General features: G+C 31.6%; 1 non-coding gene across 1 annotated transcript; it reads right to left on the bottom strand.

The window, feature by feature from the left end:
- Positions 1-6085: 6085 nt before the first annotated feature.
- On the bottom strand, positions 6086-6192 carry LOC121169563. The gene has a single exon (XR_005885867.1). It is a non-coding gene; the product is annotated as a U6 spliceosomal RNA (small nuclear RNA).
- Between the last annotated feature and the right edge of the window lie 270 nt (positions 6193-6462).

Raw genomic sequence — 6462 nt, 5'->3', positions numbered from 1 at the left:
ATTAACACACACTTGAAAACAAATTATCAAAGAATTCAAAGTCAAATAAGAGATTGAGATTAATTAAAGAAATAGAATATGCAAAAAGTTATGGAATTCAACAAAAACATTAGTAAGAGGAAAGTTTAAAGTAATAAATGTAAACAATAATCTCAAAGAACTAAAATTTATACATCAAGAAATTAGAGAATGAGAAACAATTAGCCTAAAATTAGCAGAAGGGTAATAGGATTCATGCTAACTTAAATAAAACACAGAAAAGAATAATTGGAAAAAATATACAAAACTAGATGCCATGTCTGAGTTAGTCCTCAACATTCTACCATATTTATAATTTCACAAAAATATTAACATAAATAGAAATAATCAATTATCGTGATGTTAAAAGACAAAGCTGTAGAGTTTTGCGAAAAATGACCTAAATCCTTTGGACCCAATATTAGGAAATTGTTTCTTTAAAATGACACAAAAAGCACATGCAAAAAAACCCAAAAGTAGATAAATATGACTTTTTCAAAATTCATCATTCTGTACCATAAATATAATATCAATAAATGGAAAAGACAATCAACAGAATGATAGAAAATATTATTAGCAAATATATGCATCATAAAGGATCCATGGCCAAGATATATAAGCAATCCAAATTCAAAAATAAAAATATGACCTAGCCCAATTTAAAATTGAAAATAATATTGGAATGGTCATTCTTCAAAGAAATTACGGAAGTCACTAATAAACACATGGAAAGCTGCTCTTCTTTACTGTTTATTAAGGAATACAAATCCAAACTTGGGTGAAATACCACTTCACACTTATTAGAGTAAGCACAATAGAGAAATAAAGAAATTTGCACATGTTGGTGAGAATATGGAGAAAATGGAACTATCCTACATTAGAAAATGTGCATACACAGTGATGTGGCTGCTTTGAAAAAAGAGTTTGACAATGTCTCAGTACATTAGGCATAGAGTTACCATTCCTTATCATATATATATATATATAATTAAAACATGTCTATTTAGGTTTATGCATGTTGACAGCAGCACAGTTCATCATAACCAGAGTTAAAACAAACCAAATAATCATTAACTGATGGACTCAAAAACAAAATGCAGTACATCCACACAATGGAATGTTATTCAGTCATAAAAAGGGACACTTACACTTGCTGCAATATAGATGAACCTTGAAAATATTATGGTCTATGTCAGAAATCAACACAATATATCATATGTTGTATAAATTAGTTCATATGAAATTTCTGCAATATGCAAACAAATAGAATCTTAAAGTTTATTTTGACTTTGGAAGAAAATAATGACTGCTAGACGGAGCAAGGTTTTCTTATCTAATTAATTTTACGAAATCAATTAAATCAATAGTAGTGATGATACAACATCTATCAATATATCAACATATATCAAAAGAATTTATGCATTCTTTTTTGTTGGTGTTAATTAAATGATTTTATGGTGTATGGATTATATTTGAATAAAAAATATTTTGAAGATATATTTAAAAATGAGATTGTAAAATGAAACAGCCCAGAAATACATAATATTGTGATAAAATAAAGTCATATTAAGTAGAACAGTTTAACATTAAATTTTACGAATCCTTCACACATAATATAAAAATTACCTGAATATCAGACAAAATGTTAAAATAGAAATTTTAAGGAATAAACAGAAAAAATGTTCTGTATCAAAGACTAAAATCTTTTACATTTGATGCCAAATATACAATCTCTGTTGGAGAAACATGATTTGTACTTCCTGAAAATCAAATTTTTTTATTTCAAAAAATCTGAGGATGAAAAAACAAACTACAAATTACGAAAAATACTTACACACAGCAGACAACACAAGTATCTAGAATACCTAATTTTTAAATTAAGCTATTTAAAAAAAATAGAAAAAATTCAAAAATATTTAGAGCTATTTTATCAAAAAGGATATATGATCATAGAAATTCATGGAAAATGGAATTAGAAACTAGAGCTATTAGGAAAGAAAATAAATCAAAGGAATTCAAATTGGGTGTGGAATTATCTCTGCAGACAGCATGATTCTACATAGTAGAACGAAAAGACTCAATTAAAGGGACTATTGGATTTACAAAAAGCTTTAGAAACTCGACAGGAAATAAACAACCCTGTGAGAAATGGATGAAAGAAATGAGCAGGCATTTTTCAAAATAAAATAAAACACAAATTCAAATGACTAATAGACATGTGAAAAAATGCTTAGGTTCTATAGCTATTAGGAAATACATATAAAATCACATTGAGGTGCCACCTAACTCCGGTGAGATTCACCTTCATTTGGAAATCTACTAAGGAACACCTGCTATTGTGGATGTGGAGAGAAAAGTACATGACTGTTGTTGGGAGTGGGCCCTCGTGCAGCCACTATGGAAATCAGTTTGGAGAGTGCTGAAAACTGATGTGCCATATGAATTAGCTAATCCCATTCCTGGGAATATATCCCAAAGAAATGAAATCTACATGACCTGTAACCCTATGTTTATAGCAGCACAATCCACCACACTGAAGCTATGGAGACAACCCAGATGCCTGTGGAAAGAGAAAAAGATAAATTTTTAGTAAATATACTCTATGGAATACTATTCAGCCATTAAAAAGAATGAAATTCTACCATTTGCAACAAAATGATCCAACTAGAGATCATTACGCTCAGTGAAATAAGCCAATTTCAAAAGGACAGATACCATATATTGTCTCTGATATAAAGCAACCTTCGTGCAAAATATAAAATAAACAAATATGTAAGTAAATGTGTATATGGATATGTTCGCCTACATGAACTGTATAATGGAGATAGGCATATCCAGAAGTCAAGATAGGTTGCAATATGCATCTATACTCCAGAATAAAAGCAGGACTTTCAATGAAACTATTAAATGTATCTTGGCATAGCATACTAGATTGAATAGCAGATGTCGGACTTGTGTCTGTTGCTGAAGGACTTTACTATTGCAATAATATGGGGAAAAACAGTAGAGGAAGAAAAACAGAGTGCTAGTGGGAATCCCTGTGTCTTTGGAACTGTATCATGAAAAAGAGTAATAAAAAGGGGGGCACAAATATATTGTTAAATTCGTGCAGCTTTCTCATGAATTTCCATGAGTTTTTTGAGCAGCCTTTCTACAGATGGTAAATAAGCACATGTATATAACAGTGAAAATTGAGGCCGTGGTGAGATATAATTACACACCTGAACAGAAGGAATAAAATGAAAATAGTTACAGGACACATTGGCGAGCATGTAAAGAAACTGAATCCCTCTGTTGGTAGGAATGTAAATGGTACAGTTACTCTGGAAAAAAATCTGGCACTTCTTAAAAAAAACAAAATGTGCAACTACAATATGACTAACAAATGCACTCCTGGGCATTTATCCCAGAGAAAGAAAACGTATGTTCACAGAAAAATCTGGACATAAATATTTATAGTAGATTTATTCACAGTAGCCAAAAACTAGAACTAACCCAGATGTCCTTAGATGAGTAAATGATTAAACGAACACTTTTGCATCCCTACCTTGACATACTACAGAACAATGAAAATGAGTTAACTGGGACTGGCAGTGTGGTACAGCAGGTTAAGTTGGCACTTATGATGCCAACATCCCACATGAGAACACCAGTTCAAGTCTTGGGTGCTCTGTCTGATCCAGCTTTCTCTAATGTGCAGGGGATGCAGCAGAAGATGATCCAAGTACTTGGGACCTTGCCACTCAATATATAGAGGCTTCTGGCTGCAGGCTGGCTCAGACTTGTCCATTTGCAGTCATTTGGGGAGTGAACCAGAAGATAGAGTATTTCTGTCTCTGACTATATCACTCTACTTTCAACCAAATAAATAAAAGATAAAAAGAATTCTTGATGTAGTTAGTATCTTTGATGAATATCCAAAAAAATTTTTGTGGAGTAGAGAAATAGCCCTCAAAACTTACTTAATGCATGATAAAATTTTTATTGCAATATTGAAGTGAAAAAATTAATTTACATGCTTTCTCTGATATGTGGGATTTAATATGTAGAGGATGTGTAAATGTGTGAATGTCATATTATTTAGTATATAATTGTCTTCACTGAAGTATACTGTCTAGAACGTAGTGTACCCTTCCCTCCCTTAATGATCCTTGTCAAGAATTTCACATTGTATTATATTAATGTCTACTGCCGGAGACCAGCTCCGGCTGACTGAGAACTTGCAAAGGATGCGTGGATCGGTGAGATGATAGGAAGAAGAGATAAGACGCGGACCACTATGGCTTGATGCTCATAATGGACAACTCAGAAAGGTTGCCTTCTTTATTTATACAGAAATCATCACAAGCTTTTGCACAACATCCAATTGTTTCATTTTTCATTACATCATGGTTATGAAAATGCAAGAAACAATCCTAAAAAAATATTTTTCTACTTCAAAGAAAACATTTTTAACAAACCATTACTCATTGAAACCTGCAATCACCTGGCTGAAGCCAGGAACTCCACAGTTGGCAGCACATGCGATTACATAGTGACAAGTAGTTTACTTATACTCAAAATCAATTTTATACTCAAAATCAATTTTTACTAAACATAATCAAACTAATATTGCCTAAAATATTAAGAGTACAGAATTAAAAGATCATAAATGAAAGGATTTTATAAAAGCATATAACATAGATTCTTTGCTAATTCTTATAATCAAATCATGCATTAATTACCATCACCTTCACCTAGTGCTGATTCAATTGTTTTTTGTTCTTTTGTTAAAGGGCAGCGAAAGAGATCAAGGCAATTCAGCCAATCTACAAACAGAGGGCTTTTACAGTAAGAAACTTTCTTTTGTCTTATAAACTGTTTTCTTTCCCTAAATACAGGTGCCAATATAAGATGAAGATTTTAAGCCATTTTGAGGGGGTTCACATTTGTGAAGCAGCCGGGATTAGAACTGGCGACCATATGGAATCCTGGCACATGCAAGGTGAGGACTTTAACCACTATGCTATTGCACTGGGCCCATGATAGTGATTCTTGATGCTAAGAGTAAATATTTAAAATAATAACTGAAAAAATAAATTTTAATGAGAGCCCTAAGAGCTGTTTTCTCAGTGGCATTGTGTGAGCTTTAATTGCACACAGATTTAAATAAAATCTATAACAACAATCACTTGTTAGTTACATATTTGGAAATTTTGACATTGATTACACATTTCATTCAGAAACTATTAGAAATTCTTGGTTGTGATCTTTCATTGTTTAAAATGTTTTTCTCTATGTAAGAAGATAGAAATTTGATGAGTAATTGCCTGAAATAGAAAGGTTTGATTCAAAAGGAAAGAGAAAGGAGAGAATGACTGCAATATTTATAGAGCTTCTTGCTTAAATGATGAAAATATTCTTAAATTGATTGTGGTGAAGGTCACACAATCTAGAGAAACAATGTATTATGTAATTAAAATTGATAAATTTTGTGATATGTAAATTGCACCTCCCGAAAAATGTTTAAAAAGTGTTATCTTTAGATTTCCATGCTGAAATAATCATGAATATAAAGGTATAATGTCCAGGTTTTACCTGAGAATAATATGTGATGGGAGAAAATGGATGAGCAAAGAAATAATGTTCTAATTTCAATTTTAATTTAATTTAATTTTGAAAATTTCATGATACAATTCCATAGGCTCTGGGATTTGCCGTACCCCCTCACAAAATTTCTCCCCTCCCCACTGATGTCCCCTATGTTATTACAACAGTATAGTCCTTCTTCATAAGCAGTCATAAGTCCATCACTCTGCTATATAAGTGTACAAGTGTATCCTGACATTGTAGATAGGGACAATGGTAGACAGTCCAGCATTCTATTGTCAAGAAACATTTAACAGTTCAACTAGGAGTCCATCTTTGATTTGAAAGTAGAGATGCATAGTGAATTATATCTTCACATCTGGATATGACAGTCTTTATTACACAGTTAATGCATTCCTTAAATGAAAGCCATAAAACGAAATCAACAAAAGGAATAAAGTTAAAGAGAATTTACAATGCCATGAAGTTAAATAACCTAAAAAATATGGAATGCTTCACAAATTTGTGAGTCATCCTTGCGCAAGGGTCATGCTGATTTTCTTTGTAGCGTTCCAATTTTACTATATGTTCTGCTGAAGCGAGCACAAAAATAATGTTTAATATAAGTTAAGGACCGTCGAATTAACGGGATGATTTCTTGAGAGATTAATATATTTTTCTCAATATTTTTGTGTGTGCTTAAGCATTTCCATAATAAACAGATGCAGGTTTAATGTGAAATGTTTGATTGATACTAAGATGAGTTTTGAAATATAAACATTGATTAAATTTTATTTTACAGCAAATGAGTACTGTGTTGTGTATAATTAAGCAAGTAGTAGAAAAAACAAAACTAGAAGAATATTACTTGTTAAG

The sequence above is a fragment of the Ochotona curzoniae genome, unplaced genomic scaffold (genome assembly GCF_017591425.1).
Source record: "Ochotona curzoniae isolate NIBS_2020 unplaced genomic scaffold, NIBS_Ocur_1.0 scaffold_1852, whole genome shotgun sequence".
NCBI lineage: Eukaryota > Metazoa > Chordata > Mammalia > Lagomorpha > Ochotonidae > Ochotona > Ochotona curzoniae.
This window is presented reverse-complemented; position numbering and strand designations above follow the sequence as displayed.